The sequence below is a fragment of the Mastigoproctus giganteus genome, chromosome 2 (genome assembly GCF_048544385.1).
Source record: "Mastigoproctus giganteus isolate SK-2022 chromosome 2, ASM4854438v1, whole genome shotgun sequence".
Classification (NCBI taxonomy): domain Eukaryota; kingdom Metazoa; phylum Arthropoda; class Arachnida; order Uropygi; family Thelyphonidae; genus Mastigoproctus; species Mastigoproctus giganteus.
Window position 1 is genome coordinate 270,947,517 of NC_143576.1, and position 26,175 is coordinate 270,973,691.

Below are 26,175 nucleotides of genomic sequence, written 5' to 3' on the forward strand. Positions count from 1 at the left end.
TGAGAAAATAATATGACTTGAATAGGTAGTTTAGTTAAGAAATAACCTTTAGTATTTTTGTCGTGTTGTTGAGTTTTTTAGGAGCATCGCCGACTAAGGCCATATTTTACGTGTATATTGACTGTAAATTGCTTGTGTTGTGAGGTCGATTTGCTGTTTTCTGGACATAAAACTGGATGTTCTGGGAGAAGAAACCAGGGTACACTATCCTCTGATCGACTAGCTCTGCCACATTGTGAAAACGTGGTGCATAAAAAATTCCTCTCGCCATCGAAGTGATTGGTGCTCAGGTCTTTTCCACCCGGTGTGGAGAGAATCGCGATTCTGCCATGTTATTCTATCAACCCAGGACGGCCCCGGCATTTCTTCTGCTATCGGGTATTACACCAGTATTCTATGTAACACCATATTATTTCTATTTCTACATTGCAATAAAGATATTTACCTTAACAATATATGAATATTTGAAAATGCAGCTTAGTGCAAAAATTTGAAGATTTCATTGTATAGCTTAGTTGAGAAATATGAAAATTTGAACATGTAGCTCAGTGAAGAAACATGATGCACGGTGAATGTGATTGTATTGCTGTATTTGTATCATTTCTTGGATCAAGTAAAAGCATCATTTTTATGATTTTTTGGATCAGTTAGGTATCATTTATCATGTATAATTTCTTGGATCAATTAAGTATCGTTTATCCCGTATCATTTTTGGATCAATTAAGTATCATTTATCACGTATTATTTTTTTGATCAATTAAGATTATTATAATATTATTACAACCGCCTAACTTAAATTCAAGATGTCGCTTTGATTCCGCAATAACCGTAGTTACTTGTTCATTTTCTGCAGTTTTGGACATTTCAACTTTTATCAGTGGAATATTCTCGTATTTCATTTCAATGTGACATTATATAAAGTCAAATGTTATTTGTAAAAAGGTTAGTACGGTAATAATTTCTACGTTGATTCTTTAATTTTTAGGTTGACATACAATAGGTTATGTTGTAGTGTAATGGCATTTTGTTAACCGTTGCTTCTACGTATCAACAAAGAAAAGAAATAAATATAGGTAGAAATTGCTTTTTGCGGAGTTAGCTGTTCATATCTTTAACAGTTTTATGTTAAATTCAGAGTTACTGAACGGAGATATAACTAAAGATTTGATTATAACTCATCTGATGTATTTCTCTTAGCATGATGCCAGTAGAAAACGGGTTATCACAGATTCATAATTGTGAAAAAAAAAAAAAAATGCTACCTGTGCAGTAAGTATTTTAAATATGTAACATCTTCAACTTAATTGGAATTGTATTTTAAATGGGAGCTCCACTTTAGGCTTATGATTCAACTGGGAAATCATTAACTTGCTCATATTAGGAATTTAAGGGGGCATATATTCAAATTCAGGAAACAGCTGTAGAATAGATGTGCGGAAATTCACCTTTAGCTAACGGGCGGTTAATTATTGGAACAAACTTCCATTGGCCGTTGTTTAAGTTGATAGCTTAAATAAATTCAAGGAGGAACTGGACAAACTTTTACAAGGAATGGTTATGTGATTTTTTTTTTTTTTTTTGGTTCATGCAACATAAGCTCATATGTTTGCTTTCTTGCATCACATGCCTCTGTTACTATTAATGGAGGCATATAATGGAAGAAAGAAAGCTTGTACAGCATCAGCCAAAAAAGCGAAAAAATCCTTCCCATTTTACAAATCCATTTGTTCCAAAAAGACACAAAAGGTGATATAGTTGTACACGTTGACACTAATGATATCAAGAGTAGGAGACCGGCAGAATTACTTAACAAGTACAGGTCACTGTTGAAAAAAAGCTGTGAATTAGAGTTTAATTTGAAAGTGTCTGCAATTCTGCCCAGACACGATAGGAGGGAGTATATGATGAGAGCCTTGTCGATCAGTTCGGCCCTGGAAAGATTGTGCAAGGCTCAAGGGGTAGAATTCTTTTCGGACTGGACTGTACTTGTTAACAGGAGAGACTGCTTCTACAGGGATGGGATACACTTAAATAGAGAGTGCAAGAAAGTTTGCTGATGCTATCGAGGCAGTGTTAGGTGGTTCGGAAAACTGCTAGCTTGGGGGATACAAGGACTAATAGATTAACAGTAGCCACTGGCAGCGGTGAAAGAGATTCTTGCACTGCTTCTATTGGAATGAACAGAAGCCTGAAAAACAAGATGCAGGATATTTCAGAGACTGCTGGGAGTCATTGCGGTTCAAGTAAACACATGGGTTGTGTTAGGGTATCTAAAAATAGGAACAGGTGCATGTATACTTGCGTGTACATCAATGCCAGGAGTTTAGTAAATAAATCTGATGAATTTGAGGTATTGCTCGAAACATCAAAGGCAGATTTTGTTGGGATTTCAGAGATGTGGTGTCACACAGATATAAGGAATGCAGAACTGGGATTTGGGGAGTACAACGTCTACAGAAAGGATAGACTGGATAGGAAGGGAGGAGGGGTTATGCTATTAGTTAAGAAATACATAAAATCCAAGGAAGTGAACCCGGTCGACATCGCTGGACAGTGCAGTGTCGAGTCGGTTTGGTGTGACATAAGCATTGGGAGAAAATAAGATGCAGGATATTTCAGAGACTGCTGGGAATCACTGGGGTACAAGTAAACACATGAGTTGTGTTAGGGTAGCTAAGAAAAAGAACAGGTGCATGTATACTTGCATGTACATCAATACTAGGAGTTGAGTAAATAAATTTGATGAATTTGAGGTATTGCTCAAAACATCAAAGGCAGATATTGTTGGGATTTCAGAGACGTGGTGTCACACAGATATAAGGAATGCAGAACTGGAATTTGGGGAGTACAATGTCTAAAGAAAGGATAGGAAGGGAGGAGGGGTTATGCTATTAGTTAAGAAATACATAAAATCCAAGGAAGTGAAGCCAGTTGACATCGCTGGACAGTGCAGTGTCGAGTCAGTTTGATGTGATATAAGCATTGGGAGATCAAAATTGAGAGTAGGAGTGTGCTATAGGCCTAATGACTCTGATGAGTATAATAAGAAACTGTACAGGGAAATAGAGTGGGCCAGTAAATCAGAGAGTCTTATAATGGGGGATTTTAATTTCCCAGATATTGACTGGAATTTGGGGGCTGGTCACTCACACATTAGCAAGGCTTTTGTGGATTTATTGGATGATTGTTTTCTACGTTAACATGTTCGGGAGGCAACTAGAGGGAGTAATACTCTTGATTTGATTATCACTAGCAGATTCTTCATGCATTAAGAATCTGCAGATAAATGAACCACTAGGTGGCAGTGATCGCAGTGTGCTGAAGTGGGATTTACTCAAAGAGGTAACTACCATTAGGGCTAAAGGGAGGGGTTATTGCTTTCGTAAAGGCAACTACGATGGACTGAGAGAGTATTTAAATTTTATACAGTGGGAACCAACTGATGATGTTACCAACAGCAAATTCAAAATGGGAAGCATTCAAAGAACTTATCTTGGAAGCTACTAGGCTTTACATACCAACTAAGAAATATTGTTCAAGGTTTAGGCCTAAATGGATGTCAGATGCACTAATGAGACATATGGCAGAAAAGAAAAATGCATGGGATATATACAAATTAACACGTGACACACAGAAGCCTATGATAGATACAAGTTGATCTGTAACCAAGTTACAAAGGAGGTTAGGCAGGCGAAGGCAGATTACGAGATATCTTTGGCAAGGGATGCAAAGAAAAACAGCAAAGAGTTCTTTACTTATGTAAACTCTAGACGGAAGGGGATGAATCAGATTGGTCCACTTGATATCGATGGGTCAACTGTTGATGATCCTGCTCAGGTAGCTAACAAACTAAATGAATATTTTGCATCGACATTCACACATGAGGAGTCATTCAGCGGTGTATTCAACTCTGACAGTAAGCTAGAGAATCTTGTAATCTCTGAGAGTAAAGTGGAGGAGAAATTGTTGAAGATAAACACAAGAAAGGCACCTGGGGTGGATGGGATCTATCCAGTTATATTAAAGGAGGCAGCAATGGAAGTAAGCAAACCCTTAGCCATAATCATGAGAGCTTCCTTGGACTCAGGGGAGGTACCCATGGCCTGGAGATGTGCAAATGTGACCTCAATTCACAAAGGAGGATCAAAGGCTGACAAAAGTAATTATAGACCTGTGAGTTTAACTTCTGTTCCAGGAAAATTAATGGAGGCACATTGGTTAAAGAAGCACTGCAGGATCATCTAGGCAAGACTTCAGTTATAGCTCGGACATAGCATAGTTTTGTTAAGGGGAAGTCTTGCCTGACCAATTTGATTGGATACTATGATGCCATCAGAAAAGAACTGGATGCAGGGAATAATTTTGGTATTATATACTTGGATCTTAGAAAGCCTTTTGATACTGTTGCACATGGAAGACTGCTGCACAAATTGGAGCAGTGCGGCATTGGAGGCAAATTGCTGCTATGGATAAAGGTGTGGCTGAGGGGGAGAAGACAGAGAGTGGTAATCAATGGACACTGCTTATTGTGGACTAATGTTATTAGTGGAGTCCCTCAGGGTTTAGTATTGGGTCCATTATTGTTTTCTGTATTTATAAATGATATTGGTGATGGTATATGAAGCTTAATGTCCAAGTTTGCAGATGACATGAAGGTTGGCAGGGTTGTCAAGGACACTACTGACACTATACTGCTGCAACAGGATCTGGAAAGGTTGAGCAGATGGGCTGAGAGGTGGCAAATGAAGTTTAACATTGACAAATATAAAGTACTACATATGGGAAACAGCAACCCCAGAGCAACGTATCAACTCTTTGGTACTACACTGATAGTGGTAGTGAATGAAAAGGACCTGGGTGTAATTGTGCAGGCAGATATGAAGTTGTCTGATCAGTGCAGATGGGCTGCAAGAGTAGCTCATGGTGTATTGTCAATGATATATAGGAATTTTTCTAGCAGGGATAAGGAGGTGATTATTCCCTTTTATAAGTCAATGGTCAGACCACACCTAGAGTACTGTATACAGGCCTGGAGGCCTCATTTCAAGAAGGATGTAGAGCTGCTGGAACGAGTACAGAGAAGGGCAACAAGAGTAGTGAATGGAACAAAGGGGTGCTCTTACGAAGAAAGGCTTAAGTTTTGCAAATTAGTGTCTGGAGACTAGGCACCAGCGAGGTGATCTGATAGAGGTGTATAAAGCCTTGAATGGTTTGAGCGTGCTCAATGCGGATGGGATTCTTCCTCTTGCTCAGAATAATCACCTGAGAGGGCATAAATTCAAATTGAGGAAAGACAGATGTGTGATAGACATGCGGAAATTTGCCTTTAGCCAGCGGGTGGTTGGTTAGTGGAACAGACTTCCATCCCTTGTCTTGGAAGTTGATAGCCTAAATAAGTTTAAGGCTCAGCTGGACAGGTATTTCGAACGAACAGAGAGGTGAAGTGGAAGTGGTTTTTTATTTTTTTTTATTTATTTATTTTATTTTATTTTATTTATTTTATTTTTTTGGCTTATGCTGCATAAGCTTGCTTTCTTGCATTAAATGCCTCTACTAATGCTAAATGCTAATGCTAATAGCCTATATGTCGAAGTGAATGAGCCCTCGTTATCGCTTCACAGGAAACAGTTGTCTCTACAGTATGCTTTGAAACTGAAATCCCTGCCAGACCGTCCAACGTGGACACCCGTTTTTGAGCCACTTCGGGAAAATCTGTACAACATTCGCCAGACTGCCAATCAACTATTCGGTATTCGTATCCAAAGGCTACTCAATGATTTCAATGTCACATTAGACAATGTTGCCCCATCATCCTGGCATGCTCGTGTCCCAAACTGCAACTTTTCCCTTAACAATTGGAGAAAGGACAGTACTCCATCCACAGTCTACCTGCAGCTCTTTTTAGCACAGCGCACGGAACATGCTGACTTCTTGCCCATCTACACAGATGGCTCGGGGCAGAAATGTCTGTCGGATCTGCAGATGTTTTCCCAGACACCACAGTATCTGAGCAGATCTCCAACGAATTCAGTGTGTTCACTGCAGAGCTGCACGCGGTTGAGCTAGCCTTAGATCGATACAAACCACCAACCACCAAAAATATATTATATATACCGATTCTCTGAGTTCATTGCAGGCTTTATCATCAATGAGGTTCAACCCTCATCCTGTCCTGACCTGGATACAGCAGAAGCTTCATTTCCTTGCACAATCCGAATTTGATGTTCTTTTCTGCTGGATCCCAGGCCACATTGGGATCTCAGGAAATGATATGGCAGACTTTGCAGCCAAATCAGCGAACCTCGTTTAACTCGTGCCTGTTAGTCCCTTGTACAGACTACAGGCAAGTAATTCGAAAGAAACTGGTATCCCAATGGCAACACTCATGGCATGGACAGGCTGCAAACAAGTTATTTGAGATTAAGCCTGTAATTGAACATTGGCAGTCTAGTCTGCGTAGGAACCGAATATAGGAAGTTGTTCTATCTTGGCTCCGCATTGGACATTGTCACTTGACACATTGCTATCTGCTGAGGGCTGACGATCGTCCTATGTGTAGAAATTGTGACACCATTTTAACAGCCTATCACCATATCTCTTCCATTATGCAGTATGATGGAAGAGATATGGTGATAGAGATTGATGACTTTTGAGGTTATGATGAACATCGTGGCGAGATCCAATATTCCTTACATTTCGAGGGTACAGCTCTAAAACGATGTTCGCAGGCCGAACACCGATTTAGAACTGTACCCTCGAAATGTAACCTGGACCGAACGTATTGGTAACTCTCTGGGTGGCTTCCGGATCAGCTAGTGTATAATCTTGCTACCTCTACTCTGCCAGATAGTGACTGGAGGGAGTCCTAGTAGTGTGTATGCGGGGAGCATTGTCGTGGCCATGTTATATCAAGGATCTGGGTATATTCTTACCATGTGTATGCCATATCCAAAAATTTCATTACTTCATACAGCATGTCCTACCCACTTTCTCTTACTATCGAATACACCATGAATAGAGCAAGCTTATCTGCGAAAAGATCTAAACCTCCCAAGCACTTCCTAATTCATTTCACAAATATACGTGGTCTCAATTCTAATCGTAACGATGTCCATTTTCATTTGCAGTCTGCCAAACCCCATGTACTTTTTCTCACAGAATCTCAGTTATCGGTTGATTCAACTATTGCTCATCTCAGATGCCCAAATTATTCGCTGTATGATTCCTTTCACCTCAAAGGTGGTACTTGTGCACATGTCCGTTCTGATATTCCCTGTCAGAGACTTGGCAATTTGGAATCTACTCTCTTTGATCTTCTCTGGCTTAAAATCGCTCTACCTCATTGTGTAAAATTCATCTGTTGTCTCTACCGTTCTACCAACTCCACTAATCACTTGGAGCTTTTTGACTTTCTCCAGTCCAACTTTCCTAACAGTGAGGTAATTTTTTCTTTGGTGATTTTAATGTTCACAACTGCAGCTGGCTTCTGTTTTCTAGTCACACCGACCCAGCTGGTCGAGATGCTGAAGGTTTTTGTAATTACTAATGACCTTGCACAGATTGTCCATTTACCTACAAGAATACCGGACAATCCTAATCATACAGCCAACACGCTTGATCTTTTTCTCACAAATAACCCTTCTAAGTACATGGTTGAAGTGAGAGGTCCTTTAGGCACTTCAGATCACAACTTGGTGATTCTCTTCTCCAATGGAGCCTTTATCTCATGGCTATTCCCAATCTCGTATTGTTTGGCATTACAAGAATGCAAAATGGGATGACCTGCAAGATTTCTTTTTCTTCTTTTCCTTAGTCGGATTACTGTTTCAAAACTTCTGATGTCAACGTTTCCTCAGATTGTGTCAGTGAAATTATTCTTGCAGGATTGGAATCCTTTATCCCACACTCCAGGTTAAAAGCTCATCCTTTATCTAAACCTTGGTTTTCCAATAAATGTGCTAAGGCTGTTCAAGAGAAGAACATTGCATACCGTAATTGGCTTGTTTCTAATTCTTCAGTGTCATTTTCTGCCGACACCAAAGCTCGCAACAATTATAAAGCAGTTATTAATCAGTCCAAACTAGAGTTTGAACAGGCTAAGAGTAGAAAACTTGTTTCTTGCCCTAATGGTAGCCGAGCATTCTGGCCCCTTGCCAAAGCTATTGGCCGCAACTTTTGCCGATCTCTGCTCCCACCTCTGTCCAAACCAGATGGTTCTGTTGTCACTTCAGCCAAGGATAAAGCTGACCTGCTAGCATCACATTTTTCTTCCAACTCGTATATTAATGATCTTGGTAAAACACCTCTCACCATTCCCAACACGCTCCATTCAATGCCTCCTGTGGTCTTCCGTCAAAGAGATGTCAGTAGGATTTTGACGAATTTTGATGCCAAGAAAGCTCCAGGTCCCGATGATATTTCTCCACTTGCTCCCAAACTTACTTCTATTCTGTGCCGCCTTTTTTCACTTTCTTATTCCAAAGGTGTTTTTCCTTCTGCTTTGAAATTTGCTCATATCCAGCCAGTTCCTAAAAAGGGTGACAAATCCCTCCCATCCAATTATTGCCCCATTGCAATTACTTCTGCTCTTTCTAAAGTAATGTAGAAATCAATTAACCGCCAACTCTTAAACTACCTAGAAACCTTCTGTCTAATCAACGATTGCCAGTATGGATTCCGTCAGTGTCGATCCAGTGGTGATGTTCTGGCTTATATTACCCATTTATGGACTAATTCAGTGGAAAGGTTCGGTGAAACACAATTAGTTGCTCTTGACATCTCAATGGCTTTCGATCGTGTTTGGCATAAAGGTCTTCGAAACACGCTTCCATCTTATGGTTTGACAACTGTTTTTAGTACAGTAAACTCCTGCTATTCGCGGGGTTATGTTCCTGAGAAATGTCACGAATACTGTTCTTCTGAATTGCCTTCTATAATTCCCGTTCTCTCTTTCAAAACAGTCCGAACACGTGCCGTCACCAGCCAACATCCATTTACTGTCCAACTTCAAACTCACAGAACCAACTTTTCATCTTCCTCGTTTATTCATTCAACTGTCGTTTTCTGGAACAACCTTCCTTCATACATATTTCCTGAAAATTAGTCTACAGAATTCAAATCCAATGTCAACAAATAACTTCTTTCGTCTTCTCAACCTCCAACCCAAGCACAGTACTAAGTACTATAAGTTCTAATGCCTCTCGTGTTTGGGGTTTACATAAAAAAAAAAAAAAAAAAAAAGTGTCATATTTTAATTGAATGTCCATCATATTTTAATTGAATGTCGTTTATGTTTTAGCCATCTGTCTGAACCTTATACACAGAGACAGCTTTTATCGGACAATGACAAGTGTCAGCTATTTTTAAGTTTTTGCAACTTAATAATCTAAATAATTCTACCTAGAATATTTTTATCGTTTTATGCTTTATGAATGTTTTATTATCGTGTACCCTTTTACAATTTAAATACAAAGAATTGTAATATTATAATTTTATATTCTACATCTTTTTGACTTGGCGCATTATAGCTTTAGATGCTAATGCGCCATAAAACCCTAAAACAAAGAAACAAAGAAACCTAAATGGATGTCAGACGAACTAATGAGACAGGTTGCAGAGAAGAAAAATGCATTGGTTACATATAAATTAACAGGTGACACAGAAGCCTATGAAAGATATAAGCTGGTCTGTAATCACGTCACAATGAAGGCTAGGCAGGTAAAGGCAGATTATGAGAAATCTTTGGCAAAGGATGCAAAGAAAAACAGCAAAGGGTTCTTTGTTTATGTAAATTCTAAAATGAAGGGGGTGAATCAGATTTGTCCACTTGATATCGATGGTCCAACTGTTGATTACCCTGCTCGGATAACTAACAAACTGAATGCGTATTTTGCATCCACATTTATGCATGAGTAGTTAATCAGAGTCGGGAACACCAGAGGTCTGTTAAACGATGTTAGTGAGTTAAATGATTTTTTAATAACTCAAAGCAAATTGGAGGAGAAATTGTTGAAGGTAAACATAAAAAAGGCACGTTGGGTGGATGGGATCTATCCAGTTATATTAAAGGAGGTGGCAAAGGAAATAAGCAAACCCTTAGCCATAATTATGAGAGCTTCCTTGGACTCAGGGGAGGTACCCATCGACTAGTGATGTGAAAATGTGATCCCAATCCACAAAGGAGGATCAAAGGGTGACACAAGTAATTACAGCCCAGTTAGTTTAACTTCTTTTCCGGGTAAATTAATGGAGGCACTGGTTAAAGAAGCAGTGCAGGATCATCTAGACAAGACTTCGGCTATAGTTCTGACACAGCATGGGTTTGTTAAGGAGAAGTCTTGTCTGACGAATTTGATTGGACAAGAGGAAGAATCCCATCGGCATTGAGCATGCTCAAGCCATTCAAAGCCTTATACACCTCTATCAGATCACCTAGCCGATGCCTAGTCTCCAGGCTCTGTAATTTGCAAAACTTAAGCCTTTCTTCGTAAGAGCAACCCTTTGTTCCATTCACTAATCTTGTTGCCCTTCTCTGTACTCGTTCCAGCAGCTCTACATCCTTCTTGAAATGAGGCCTCCAGACCTGTATACAGTACTCAAGGTGTGGCCTGACCAATGCCTTATACAAGGGAATAATCACATCCCTGTCCCTGCTAGAAAAATTACTGTATATCATTTACAAGACACCATGAGCTACTCTTGCAGTTCGTCTGCACTGCTCAGAGAACTTCATATCTGCCTGCACAATTACCCCCAGGTCCTTTTCATTCTCTACCACTGTCAGCGTAGTACCACAGAGTTGATACGTTGATCTGGGGTTACTGTTTCCCATATGTAGTACTTTACATTTGTCAATGTTGAACTTCATTTGCCACCTCTCAGCCCATCTGCTCAATCTTTCCAGATCCTGTTGCAGCAGCATAGTATCAGTAGTGTCCTTAACAACCCTGCCAACCTTGGTATTGTCTGCAAACTTGGACATTAAGCCTGATACACCATCATCAATATCATTTATAAATACAGAAAACAACAATGGACCCAACACTGAACCCTGAGGAACTCCACTAATAACATTAGTCCACGTTGAGCAGTGTCCATTGATTACCACTCTCTGTCTTCTGCCACTCAACCATCCCTTTATCCATAGCAGCAATTTGCCTCCAATGCCACACTTCTCCAATTTGTGCAGCAGTCTTCCATGCGCAACAGTATCAAAAGCCTTTCTAAGATCCAAATATATAATATCAAAGTTATTCCCTGCATCCAGTTCTTTTGTGACTACATCATAGTATCCAATCAAATTGGTCAGACAAGACCTGCCCTTAACAAAACCATGCTGTGTCTGAGCTATAACTGAATTCTTATCCAGATGATCCTGCAGTGCTTCTTTAACCAGTGTCTCCATTAATTTTCCTGGAACCGAAGTTAAACTAACAGGTCTATAATTACTTGTGTCAGCCTTTGATCCTCCTTTGTGAATTGGGGTTACATTTGCACATTTCCAGTCCATGGGTATCTCCCCTGAGTCCAAAGAAGCTCTCATAATTATGGCTAGGGGTTTGCTTACTTCCTTTGCTGCCTCCTTTAATATAACTGGATAGATCCCATCCACCCCGGGTGCCTTTTTTATGTTTATCCTCAACAATTTCTCCTCCACTTTCCTCTTAGTTATTAGAAAATCATCTAGCTCACTGCCAATGTTTACTTCACCTACGACATTCCCCTTCCTGAATAACTCCTCATGTGTGAATGTAGATGCAAAATACTCGTTTAGATTGTTAGCCACCTGAGCTGGATCCTCAACTGTTGACCCATCAACATCCAGTGGACCAATCTGATTCATCCTTTTCCTTCTTGAGTTTAAATAGGTAAAGAACTCTTTTCTGTTTTTCTTTGCATCCTTTGTCAAGGATTTCTCATAATCTGCCTTTGCCTGCCTAATCTCCTTTGTGACTTGGTTACAGACCAACTTATATCTATCATAGGCTTCCATGTCACCCATTAATTTGTATGTATCCCATGCATTTTTCTTCTCTGCCATATGTCTCATTAGTTCATCTGACAACCATTTAGGCCTGAACCTTGAACAATATTTCTTGGTTGGTATGTAAAGCCTGGTAGCTTCCAAGATTAGTTCCTTGAATGCTTCCCATTTTGAATTTGCTGTTGGTAACATTATCAGTTGGTCCCACTGTATAGAATTTAAATACTGTCTCAGACCATCATAGTCGCCTTTACGAAAGCAAAAACCCTTCCCTTTACCTCTGATGGTAGTTACCTCCTTGAGTAAATCCCACTTCAGCACACTGTGATCACTGCCACCCAGTGGTTCCTTTATCTGCAGATTCCTAATGCATGAAGAATCACTACTGATAATGAGATCAAGAGTATTACTCCCTCTAGTTGCCTCCCGAACATGGTGGTGTAGAAAACAATCATCCAATAAATCCACAAAAGCCTTGCTAGTGTGTGAGTAACCAACCCACAAATTCCAGTCAATATCTGGGAAATTAAAATCCCCCATTATAAGACTCTCTTGTTTACTGGCCCATTCTATTTCCCTGTACAGTATCTTATTATACTCATCAGAGTCATTAGGCCTATAGCACACTCCTACTCTCAATTTTGATTTTCCTATGCTTATGTCACACCAAACTGACTCGACACTACCCTGTCCATCAATGTTGACTGGCTTCACTTCCTTGGATTTTATGTTTTTTAACTAATAGCATAACCCCTCCTCCCCTCCTGTCCTGTCTATCCTTTCTATACACATTGTACTCCCCAAATTCCAGTTCTGCATTCCTTATATCTGTGTGACACCACGTCTCTGATATCCCAACAATATCTGTCTTTGATGTTTTGAGCAATACCTCAAATTCATCAAATTTATTTACTAAACTCCTAGCATTGGTGTACACGCAAGTATACATGCATCTGTTTCTATTCTTAGCTACCCTAACACAACCCATGTGTTTACTTGTACCACAATGACTTCCAGCAGTCTCTGAAATATTCTGCATCTTGTTTTTCAGGCTTCTGCTCATTCCAATAGAAGCAGTGCAAGAATCTCTTTCACCTCTGCCAGTGGCTACTGTTAATCCATTAGTCTTTGTCTCCCCCCAAGCTAGCAGTTTTCCGACCCACCTAACACTGCCTCGATAGCATCAGCAAATATTCTTGCACCCTTTGTATTTAAGTGTATCCCATCCCTGTAGAAGCAATCTCTCCTGTTAACAAGTACATTCCAGGCTGAAAAAAATTCTACCCCTTGAGCCTTGCACAATCTTTCCAGGGCCGAATTGATCGACAAGGCTCTCATCATATACTCCCTCCTATCGTGTCTGGGCAGAATTGCAGACACTTTCAAATTCAACCCTACTTCCCGGCTTTTTTTTCAACAGTGACCTGTACTTGTTAAGTAATTCCGCTGGTCTCCTACTCTTAATATCATTAGTGCCAACGTGTACAACTATATCACCTTTTGTGCCCTTAAAAGATGATATCTGCTCTACAACGTCATCAACCTTTGCCCCTGGCAGACATACCCTGGTCCTGTTCCACCTATCCTTTTTACAAAGCATGTTCCCCGTTTCCCTGACAGTAGAGTCACCAACAACTACTAGTTCCTGTGGGACCAGTGCATTCTGCCTTGGGGGCTGCCTCTGTGTTGCAAGATGACCAAGTGCAAGCTCTGGCGTTGATGTGGGCAGCTGAGAGCTTGATGGGCCCCTCAATTTATTTCCTTCGAGGGCATCCACCCTGTCCTTCAAGGTCTCATATAGGCCCATAACAACGCCGAGTTGTCGCCTAATTTCCTTGCACTCCTTGCATCGTGCACACACAAAGACATCCCCCATGGCAGTATCATGTCCCGTACCCAATTGCTCCGCAAACATCAAGCAAACAGTGCATCTTAAAAGGCTGAGATTCGGAGGGCAACTGCCCCCCTCAGTTCTCCCCTGAGTCACAGCACTCCCATCTAAAACTGTAGGCCCACTGCTGATCCGCTTTTTTTTTTTTTTTTTTTTTGTTAGTTGTTGGCGCATCAGCGGCCATAACGCACCACACAAAGTTTTTTGCATTTTACTGTGATCCAAGCCCGAAGCGGGATTCGAACCCGCGACCTTTGGGTTTCCAGGCAGGCACTTTACCCACCTGGCTAATCCGGTCAATTGCTGCTATGGATAAAGGGATGGTTGTGTGGGAGAAGACAGAGTGGTAATCAATGGACAATACTCTTTGTGGACTAATGTTATCAGTGGAGACCCCTGGGATTCAGTGTTGGGTCCATTGATGTTTTCTGTATTCATTAATGATACTGATAATGGTATATAAAGCTTAATGTCCGAGTTTGCAGATGATACAAAGGTCGGCAGGGTTGTTAATGACACTATTGACAGTACGCTTCTGCAACAGGATCCAGAAAAGTTGAGCAGATGGGCTGAGAGGTGGCAACTGAAGTTTTAACATTGACAAATGTAAAGTACTGCATGTGGGAAGCAGTAACTGCAGAGTAACATATCAACTGTGTGGTACTACACTGGCAGTGGTAGAGGGTAAAAAGGACCTTGGGGTAATTGTGCCGGCAGATATGAAGTTTTCCGAGCAGTGCAGACATTCTGCAAGAGTAGCTCATGGTGTCTTGTCAGTGTTATACAGGAATTTTTTCTAGCAGTGATTAGGAGGTGATTATCCCCTTGTATAATGGTCAGGCCACACCTTGAGTACTGTATATAGGTCTGGAGGCCTCATTGTAAGAAGGATGTAGAGCTGCTATAACAAGTACAGAGAAGGGCAACAAGATTAGTGAATGGAACAAAGGGTTGCTCTTACGAAGCTAAGTTTTGCAGATTACAGTGTTGGACGACTTGGATACCTGCGAAGTGATCTCATTGAGGTTTATAAAGCCTTGAATGGTTTGAGCATGCTCAATGCTGATGGGATTCTTCCTCTTGCTCAGAATAATTGCCTGAGCGGACATAAATTCAAATTGAGGAAAGACAGTTGTAGGATAGATGTGAGAAGGTTTGCCTTTAGCAAGCGGGTGGTTGATTGCTGGAACAAACTTCCATCTGTCATTGTAGAAGTTGATAGCTTAAACAGATTCAAGGCAGAACTAGACAAACATTTGGAGCGAGTGGATGGGTGAAATGAGAAGGGTGTGTTTTTTTTTTTTTTTTTTGCTGATGCTATATAAGCTTGTTTTCTTGCATCATGTGACCTTGCTACTGCTAATAGAAAACAGGAAATCTAAGATGATTACAAAGAGATTAAATTCTTACCTGCTGACAGACTCCTCTTGCTTATGCTCCCAGATACCAGGTGTGCATACAAGCCAGATTCCTGCCAGCATTTAATTTATATTAGAGGGATTAACTACTATTAGAGAAAAAGTCATCCCAGGCTTCTAAGAACCCCAAATCCACGATGAAAACTTTACACTATACTTTTGGCTAATCATCTTAGATTTCCAGTTTTCTATTGTAATGGTAACTTAAAATTTAATACTTTACAAACATAATTTGTAAATTTTAATTATAATATTGGTAATTGTAATATTCTAAAATACTCAAATTTGTAACTTTACTTTTCTGTTCACACAACAGCTTTGTCTAATGATGGATATTGGTAAGATACCCGAAACAATATTAATGCATAGTAATGTAGGCGAACAGCCTAATAAAGTATAATATTAATATTCATGTGGTATAAGAGTGGTTTTAATATAATAATAACCTTAATGGAAAACAACCACGTAACGTCCTTCCCTAACCATATTGTATCCCATTCTATCTTTTTCGCCAGCCCTTTGCAATCTGCCCAATTCCATGTAGTGCCTTAAACTATCAGTGTCCCCTCTTCTGAAGTTAACTTTACTTTTACTTTTAACTAGTACGAGATCTTTCATCATCTTCCAATTGAATATTGTGTATTCACTTCCTATACTTTAAGCCTTGTTAGCTATGCTAAGATCAAGAATATTCTCACACATAGTACTTTCTCTAACGTGCTGATACAAATAATAAAGTTTATTTTTAAAATATTTTTCTACCACGTTGAGTTACACTTCCACTTATTCCAATCAGTCTAGGGCAGACTAAAGTCACCAGGCCTAAATGGATGTCAGATGAACTAATGAGATATATGGCAGAGAAGAAAAATGCATGGGATACATATAAATTAACATGTGCCACACAAGTCTATGATAGATATAAGCTGGTCTGTAACCAAGTTAGAAAGGAGGTTAGGCAGGCGAAGGCAGATTACGAGAAATCTTTGGCAAAGGATGCAAAGAAAAACAGCGAAGAGTTCTTTACTTATGTAAACTATAGAAGGAAGGGGATGAATCAGATTGGTCCACTTGATATCGATGGGTCAACTGTTGATGATCCTGCTCAGGTAGCTAACAAACTAAATGAATATTTTGCATCGACATTCACACATGAGGAGCTATTCAGGGAGAGGTGTATTCAAATCTGGCAGTAAGGTAGATAATCTTGTAATAACTGAGAGTAAAGTGGAGGAGAAATTGTTGAAGATAAACACAAGAAAGGCACCTGGGGTGGATGGGATCTATCCAGTTATACTAAAGGAAGCAGCAAAGAAAGTAAGCAAACCCTTAGCCATAATTATGAGAGCTTCCTTGGACTCAGGGGAGGTACCCATAGACTGGAGATGTGCAAATGTAACCCTAATTCACAAAGAAGGATCAAAGGCTGACAGAAGTAATTATAGACCTGTGAGTTTAACGTCTGTTCCAGGAAAATTAATGGAGGCACTGATTAAAGAAGCACTGCAGGATCATCTAGACAAGAGCATGGTTTTGTTAAGGGAAAGTCTTGCCTGACCAATTTGATCGGATACCATGATGCAGTCACAAAAGAACTGGATACAGGGAATAACTTTGATATTGTATATTTGGATCTTAGAAAGGCTTTTGCACATGGAAGTCTGCATGTGCAAAAATCGGAGCAGTGTGGCATTGGAGGCAAATTGCTACTATGAATAAAGGAATGGTTGAGGGGGGAAGACAGAGTGGTAATCAATGGACACTGGTCATCGTGGACTAATGTTATTAGTGGAGTCCCTCTGAGGTTCACTGTTGGGTCCATTATTGTTTTCTGTATTTATAAATGATATTGATGATGGTATATCAAGCTTATTGTCCAAGTTTGCAGACGATACAAAGGTTGGCAGGGTTACTGACGCTATGCTGCTGCAACAGGATCTGGAAAGGTTGAGCAGATGGGCTGAGAGATGGCAAACGAAGTTTAACATTGACAAATGTAAAGTACTACATATGGGAAACAGTAGCCCCAGAGTAACGTATCAACTCTGTGGTACTACACTGACAGTGGTAGAGAATGAAGAGGACCTGGGGGTAATTGTGCAGGCAGATATGAAGTTCTCTGAGCAGTGCAAGCAAGCTGCAAGAGTCGCTCATGGTGTTTTGACAATGATATACAGGAATTTTTCTAGCAAGGATAAGGAGGTGATTATTCCCTTGTATAAGGCAATGGTCAGGCCACACCTTTAGTTCTGTTCACAGGTCTGGAGGCCTTAATTCAAGAAGGATGTAGAGCTGCTGGAACGAGTACAGAGAAGGGCAACAAGATTAGTGAATGGAACAAAGGGTTGCTCTTATGAAGAAAGGCTTAAGTTTTGCAGATTACTGTGTCTGGAGGTGATCTGATAGAGGTGTATAAAGCCTTGAATGGTTTGAGCATGCTCAATGCCGATGGGATTCTTCCTCTTGCTCAGAATAATCACCTGAGAGGGCATAAATTCAGATTGAGGAAAGACAGATGTAGAATAGATGTGTGGAAATTTGCCTTTAGCCACCGGGTAGTTGGTTGGTGGAAGTTGATAGCCTAAATAAATTTAAGGCTCAGCTGGACAGGTATTTCGAACGAACGGAGGGTTAAAATGGAAGTGTTTTTTTTTTTTTTTTTTTTTTCCTAATGCTGCATAAGCTTGCTTTCTTGCATCATATGCCTCTACTAATTCTACTACTAACATTAGTTCATCTGACAACCATTTAGGCTTAAATGGTTGTCAGATGAACTAATGAGACATGTGGCAGAGAAGAAAAATGCATGGAATACATACAAATTAATGGGTGACATGGAAGCCTATGATAGATATAAGTTGGTCTGTAACAAAGTCACAAAGGAAATTAGGCAGGCAAAGGCAGACTACGAAAAATCCTTGGCAAAGGATGCAAAGAAAAACAGAAAAGAGTTCTTTACTATTTAAACTCAAGAAGGAAAGGGATGAATCAGATTGGTCCACTGGATATTGATGGTTCAACAGTTGAGGATCCTGCTCAGGTGGCTAACAATCTAAACAAGTATTTTGCATCTACATTCACGCATGAGGAGTTATTCAGGAAGGAGAATGACGTAGGTAAAGTAAACATTGGCAGTGAGCTAGATGATTTTGTAATAACTGAGAGGAAAGTGGAGGAGAGATTGTTGAGGATAAACATAAAAAAGGCACCTGGGGTGGATGGGATCTATCCAGTTATATTAAAGGAGGCAGCAAAGGAAGTAAGCAAACCCCTAGCCATAATTATGAGAGCTTCTTTGGACTCAGGGGAGGTACCCATAGACTGGAGATGTGCAAATGTAACCCCAATTCACAAAGGAGGATCAAAGGCTGACACAAGTAATTATAGACCTGTTAGTTTAACTTCTGTTCCAGGTAAATTAATGGAGGCACTGGTTAAAGAAGCACTGCAGGATCATCTAGACAAGAATTCAGTTATAGCTCAGACGCAGCATGGTTTTGTTAAGGGCAGGTCTTGCCTGACCAATTTGATTGGATACTATGATGTAGTCACAAAAGAACTGGATGCAGGGAATAACTTTGATATTATATATTTGGATCTTAGAAAGGCTTTTGATACTGTTGCACATGGAAGACTGCTGCACAAATTGGAGAAGTGTGGCATTGGAGGCAAATTGCTGCTATGGATAAGGGGATGGTTGAGTGGCAGAAGACAGAGTGGTAATCAATGGACACTGCTCAACGTGGCCTAATGTTATTAGTGGAGTTCCTCAGGGTTCAGTGTTGGGCCCGTTGTTGTTTTCGGTGTTTATGAATGATATTGATGATGGGATATCAAGTTTAATGTCCTAATTTGCAGATGATACAAAGGTTGGCAGGGTTGTTAAGGACACTACTGACGCTATGCTGCTGCAACAGGATCTGGAAAGGTTGAACAGATGGGCTGAGAAGTGGCAAATGAAGTTTAACATTTACAAATGTGAAGTACTACATATGGGAAACAGTAACCACAGAGCAACGTATCAACTCTGCTGTACTACACTGACAGTGGTGGAGAATGAAAAGGACCTGGGGGTAATTGTGCAGGCAGATATGAAGTTCTCTGAGCAGTGCAGACGAACTGCAAGAGTAGCTCATGGTGTCTTGTAAATGATATACAGTAATTTTTCTAGCAGGGATAAGGAGGTGATTATTCCCTTGTATAAGGCAATGATTAGGCCACATCTTGAGTACTGTATACAGGTCTGGAGGCCTCATTTCAAGAAGCATGTAGAGCTGCTGGAACGGGTACAGAGAAGGGCAACAAGATTAGTGAATGGAACAAAGGGTTGCTCTTACGAAGAAAGGCTTAAATTTTTCAAATTACAGAGTCTGGAGACTAGGCACTGGCGAGGTGATCTGATAGAGGTGTATAAGGCTTTGAATGGTTTGAGCATGCTCAATGCCAATGGGATTCTTCATCTTGCTCAGAATAATCACCTCAGAGGGCATAAATTCAAATTGAGGAAGGACGGATGTCGGATAGATGTGCGGAAATTTGCCTTGTGCCAGCGGGTGGTTGGTTGGTGGAACCGACTTCCACTACTTGTTGTTGAAGTTGATAGCCTAAACAAATTTAAGGCTCAACTGGACAGGTATTTCGAACGAACGGAGCTGTGAAATGGGAGTGGTGTGTATTTTTTTTTTGCCTGATGCTGAATAAGCTTGCTTTCTTGCATCATATGCCTCCACTAATGCTAATGACACATTGGTTCTTGCTTGCCCGTTCCATCTGCATTAGCAATATGATGCAAGAAAGGAAGCTTCTATACCATTGGGGGGGGGGTGGAGGAAATCCCGTTTCCCTGATCTGTTCACTCCAAAAGTTTGCCTAGTTCAGCCTTGAATTTAATTAAAAGCTGTCATCTTCCACAACAGATGGAAGTTTGTTCTAGCAATCAACTACCCAGTGGCTAAAGACAAATTTCTGCACATCTATTCCACAACTGTCTTTCCTTAATTTGAATTTGTGTCCCCTCAGGTAATTAATCTGGGAAACAGCAAGAATCCCACCAGCATTGAGCTTGCTCAAACCATTGTCTTATCAGATCACATCGCAAGTGCCTAGAACTTAGGTCTTTCTTGGCAACAGCAACTCTTTGTTCCACCCACTAATCTTGTGGACCTTTGCTTTACTTGTTTCAGCAGCTCTACCTCTTTCCTAAAATGATGCCTCCACTCCTGTATGCAGTACTCAAGGTGTGGCCTAACATACACAAGGGATAATCACCACCTTATATCTTCTAGCAAAATTCATATATATCATTGACAACACCCCATGAGCAACTTTTGCTGCCTGTCTGCACTGCTCAAAAAATTTCACATCTGACTGCACAATATTTAAATACCACAGGTATTTTTCATTCTCCACTACCCTGAGTGTAGGTATTGCACAGTTGGTATGTTACTGTAGGGCTACTGCTACACATATGCTCTACTTTGCATTTTTCAATGTTACACTTGGATTGCCACTTCTCATCCCATCTGCCCGACTTTTTTAGATTCTGTTGCAGTAGTGTACTGTCATTACCAACCCTACCAATCTTTGTATCATCTGCAAACTTGGATATTCAGCCTGATTATACCTTCATTAATATCATTGATAAATATACAAAAGAACAATTGGGCCCAACACCGAACCTTGGGGGACTCCACTAATAATATTAGTCCATTGATTACACTGCCTGTTTTCTCCCACTCAACCATCCTTTTATCCATTGTAGCAACTTACCTATAATGCCATACTGCCACAATTGTACAGCAGTCTTCCATGTGCAACAACATCAAAGGCTTTCTGAAATCCAAGTATATGATATTAAAATTATTTTTTACATTCAGTTCCTTTGTAACCACATCATAGTATTCAATCAAATTGGTCAGACAAGATTTCCCCTTAACAAACCAGTACTGTATCGGAATTATTGCTGCAGTCTTTTCTAGATGATCCTGCATTGCTTCTTTAACCAGTGACTCCATTATTTTTCCCGAAACAAGTTAAAATAACCAATCTATAACTACTCACAGTGCCGCCTCGTGGGTTAGGGGGGTCGCCTTTGTTCAAAGTTATATTTCGGTGCTCCCATAAAATAGAATTTGCAAATTAAATTAATTTCAAGTTATTAATTTAATTATAAATTAAATTTATATTAATATTAATATTAATTTAATTATAAATTAAATTAATAACTCATCAAGAATTTTTTTTTATTTATTTACTATATAAGTACAAGATATACATGTGTGCATTAAAATAGAGCATCTCAAAAAGAAATATATTTTTTTTTTTCTTTTCAATTATCAAAAAAATCACAACAGAGTAATACATTTTGGACTTTTTATATATCAGGGGTGGCCAACGAGTTGATTACGATCTACCAGTCAATCGCGGATTTAATTTCGGTCGATTTGTGCACCTTGTGCAATGAAATTTTTGAGATCGTAGATTGCGGCACATTTTGAAGGAAAAAAGTAGATCGCATCACAAATTAAGTTGTCCACTCCTGATATATATGATATGTCATTTATTACATATTTATCTTTCTAGCTTTAGCCCTCAAAAAATTCTTAATTAGATCTTTTATATCAAAAATATCGATAACATTATTTTCTATTGTATTATTGATAAATCAGTAACAAGTTCTTCTAACATTATTGATTGCGAATAATTTTTTATTAATTTTAGTTTTGAAAAACTGCTTTTCCCCGGAAGCTACGGATGCAGGTACCGTTAAATAATACGCAGTACACTGGCAGTATTTGGATACTTATTGGTTAATTTATTTTCATATATATAGTTTAAAACATCGTGAGGAGACATTTTTTTTTTATTAAATATTGCAGTCTTTAATTCCTCAAACAAAGTCATACCATCAATATCCCGATCGTCCGAATTTTTATTGTCGTTCAGTTTTATGTGTATATCTTTGCGGTGTTTCAATAAATCTTCTTCACTCCATTCTTTTAATTTGCTTATGTCGTGGATAAGTTTAAAGTCTTCATTGTGCTGTTTCAACTGTACAAATCTTTCTGTAATTGATGATATTGTGGTGTCTAAAACCGCAAAAAAAAATTGGATTTTAAAATTTTGTTTAGCATTGTTTATTGACTCATCAAAAGCGTTTGCCACTTCCTTTGCAGAAGTAATGTTTTCAAATTTTTGATCGGTCCTGCGATTCTTCAAATCCTTTGTATTGAGATCGAGATTTTCTGTAACTGTTTGTAAATTTAATGTTGGATTCTGCATCATTTTACTTACAAAATTTACAAGACTTAAGATGTTGTAGTAGCCGAGTGGTCAGGAGAGGGAGTGCAGTAGCATACGCTCTTTGAGTATACCGGGGTTCAAGCTCCTGACTGCTGAATACGGTCGATCTGCCAACCCGCAATGGACCAGCGTGGCAGATTATGGTCTATTTCCCTCAGCATGAATTGTTGAGGAGGCTTCCATCCTGCAGTGGCTTGATAATGGCTGCACTTTACCCTTTTTTTTACCAAATATTAATAGAGCAAATATTTAAATGAACAAATTTTTGAAATTAAGTTGACAGCCTGAAATCTAGTATCGATAACTTTAGTATCATCTTCCGTGATATCAAAGAGCCTGATAAATTTCTCTGTTGTTACATTTTAGTGGCCTTATTGCTTCAATTCTACTTTCCCACCTAGTAGTAGAAAGCAGTTTTAAACTTAAATTTTGAATATGTTTTTTTAATATAGCCCAACACTTCATAGATACTGAAAAATAATTGGACAATTCCTGTATTACCCCAAAAAAATTAACTGTTTCAAATGAAATTTTAGCTGCATCATTAATTACCAAATTTAAAGAATGAGCAGCACATGGAATGAAAAAAGCTCTTGAATTTCTCAATGATTTTTTTGCTGGAGTCCGTCCTGTTTACCTCGCATATTGGCACCATTGTCCAATAGGTTCCTCAAAGAATCTATTTGATAATAGATTCTTTGAGGAACTTGTCCATGTAAATCTGAAATATTGATATTTAGTAATTTTAAAAGATTTATAATAAATTTGAATAATTCCTGACCAGAAGCATCATCTACAGACTGAAAACCCAAAAAATTTTCACGAATTTCTGCGATATTTATATCTTTATTAAGATAAACAAATCTAATAGCAATAGTTAATTGTTCTGTGTGGCTCAAGTCCGGGGTAGTATTAATAATTAAAGAATAGTATTTTGACTCTTTAACCATTTCTAAAATTTTTTGTTTTATGGCTTCAGAAATAATATGAATGATTTCATTTTGTATCCTGTCACCTAAATAATGAGCAACATTGTTTTTGTGGTGTTTGGATACGATGCAAGTGTTCTGCCATTATCAAGTAAAATTTAGCGACAGTTTCCACTAATTTTAAAAAGTTATCATTATCAAATAGATTCTTTGAGGAACCTCTAAAAGCTGTACACTGTCTCGACAAATATTGTATTATGTAGATTAACTGTCTCTAACAGATTGCCAAATTTTTTCTCAGTTTCATATAACCTTTGTTGTGTTGAATCAATTGTACATTTACTACCATGTAGGTTAGTGCAAATGCATCATTTTAGCATAGCTATCTACCAAAGTAGTTGAATTAATTAATTAATTGATTAATTACATTGGCATCGTTTTGGTTATATCTCATATTGTGAATGCCTTCACAACGAGTTGCGATGGTATTGTACTACCTCGAATAAATAACAATAGTTTTCTAACAATTGCACTAACCTACATTATAGTCATTCTACCTTGTAGCATGAGGCCTTTGCCCTTAAACACTTTTGTTTACATTTACTACTTAACGACCTTTTAAGTTCGCTATATTTTGAACTGTTTTTAATGTGTGCTGAACTTGTTTCGTGATTTTTTTAATATATGCCTCAAGTGTTTCCAATCATTACAACTGTATTCATTAGTAAGTTGCGTATTTTGATCACCAAATATTTTACAATGATAACAAAAAACCGAATTTTGCGATTCTGAATAAACTAAACTTCTGGTAATTTGTTCTCCATTTGGTAACATTCGATAATAATATGATTTGGAAAACTTGCGACCCGATTCGTCTCCTGTTAACTTCTTGATGAGGACAATTTTCAACTAAACAATCTCTAATATTTATGATTACATGTTTTGGCCAAGTACCTGGATTGTTAGCATTAAAATTTAAAGTAAAATTCGAAGTTTTGGGTTTCTCTGTATCAGAATCTAAGATTTCTTTAACTGCAACTTCTGGTGAAATTGTGGTGAGGCCAGTTTTCATCTTCATTAGATATATCAGTTTCTTCAAACTTATCTTGTTGTATAAAAGTATGTAACTTATCTTCGTTCTTCAGTGTTTTCCTTTGAAGTAGAGGTGCTCGAAGTGCTTGCTTCATCAAGGCTTTCCGTTCTTTGTTTCTTAACAGTTGCTGTTGGTGGTACTGAAGTCAGAAATTTGTTCAGCGATCCGGCTAATTTATGTTCGATCTGATTTTCTGTTTTGGACTCCAAATAACTTCTTTGACATTTTTTTTGGACATCTAGGGTTTAAATTACATATTATCTAAGAAAATATATATTTTCTTTTTTCACAAAATTAATCATTTTTGCAACAAAAAATACCTCTTTTTTACAAAATATAGAATTTTACATACAGTGTTTATTCCATAAATTCCAGGAAGTAACTTGCACTTTGTTTCAACACGATACGACTTATTTATATTTAAGAATAATAGGTATAATTGTGAAGAACCAAAGAAATACAAGTGAACAGTCGTAGGGTTAACTATCGAATGCCTTTCTTATACTTTAACACATGTTTAAATCTATACCTGAACTAAAAATCATACAATGCCAGCTTTATTGTTTTTATGTCATCCTTCGGTATAACCTGGGTGCCTCTGTAGCCAGGTGGGCAGGAGCAGCAGTGCGTATCACACGCTTCTGGGGTTCGAGCTCGTGATCACCAAATACAGAGGATTCAGAAAGGTCAGGGAATGACCACCGTATATCCCCGGAGCAATATGGCTTTAGTTGCTAATGCTCCTAAAAACCAAAAATAACATAACATAACATTGGTATAACCCAAACATCGTTATCGAGCGCTAAGACATTCAACAATGTTGCAGGTCCCGTGCCAGCCGCCCTGGAATATACAAAAGTGTTGCTTATACAATGTGGCTATATCAATGCGACTACACTGAAAATTTCAGTTCAGCATTACACACGTTGGGGTGGCGTGGCCCATGGCATTATTCGCGTTACTGAAAGTAGTCAAAACAAAGGTTGTTTCTGAGAATGCAGAGTGTGTGGATCACATATTGATGCACTGACCATGTTCAAATCTGCTTTGATGCACCACTCATGAAGCGGTACGTCAAAGCAAAGTGGCTAATTGGTTGTTGAGTTTACTGTTCATTTTTTTATCGCCTTACTGTTTATTTTAAGTCTTGCAATCTATGTAGTAACGTTTTACTTCATGAATAAGAGCATTGTATAAAAATTTACTATTATATATAGTCTTGAAATGTTCGTCCCTCCTGATCCTTTGTGCGGGGCACAACCTGCACACCTACATTGGGCAGCCTTGACTACTCGTGTCACCCTTTGATCATTTGCACATCTGCAGGCTGTGGGGACCTGTTGTGAGCCATAGGTTTCCTTGAACCATGTGGCCATTGCTAATAATAAATACAGATCAGTGTTGAAAAAATGTTGCAAGTTAGGGTTAAATTTGAAAATGTCTGCAGTTCTGCCCAGACACGTTAGGAGAGAGTATATGATGAGATCCTTGGCAATCAATTCAGCCCTGGAGAGATTGTGCAAGGCTCATGAGGTAGAATTTTTTTCAGCGTAATCTGT

The 26,175-nt window shown here is 38.9% G+C and overlaps 1 protein-coding gene across 1 annotated transcript in view; it reads left to right on the forward strand.

Annotated features, from left to right (window-relative positions):
• Positions 1 to 828: 828 nt before the first annotated feature.
• The window catches only part of LOC150090471 (uncharacterized), a 71,160-nt gene continuing 45,813 nt past the window's right edge, over positions 829 to 26,175 (forward strand). The window contains exon 1 of the mRNA XM_090369146.1: positions 829 to 942. The gene's annotated coding sequence lies outside the window, so the exon portion shown is untranslated. The remainder of the gene's footprint in view (positions 943 to 26,175) is intronic.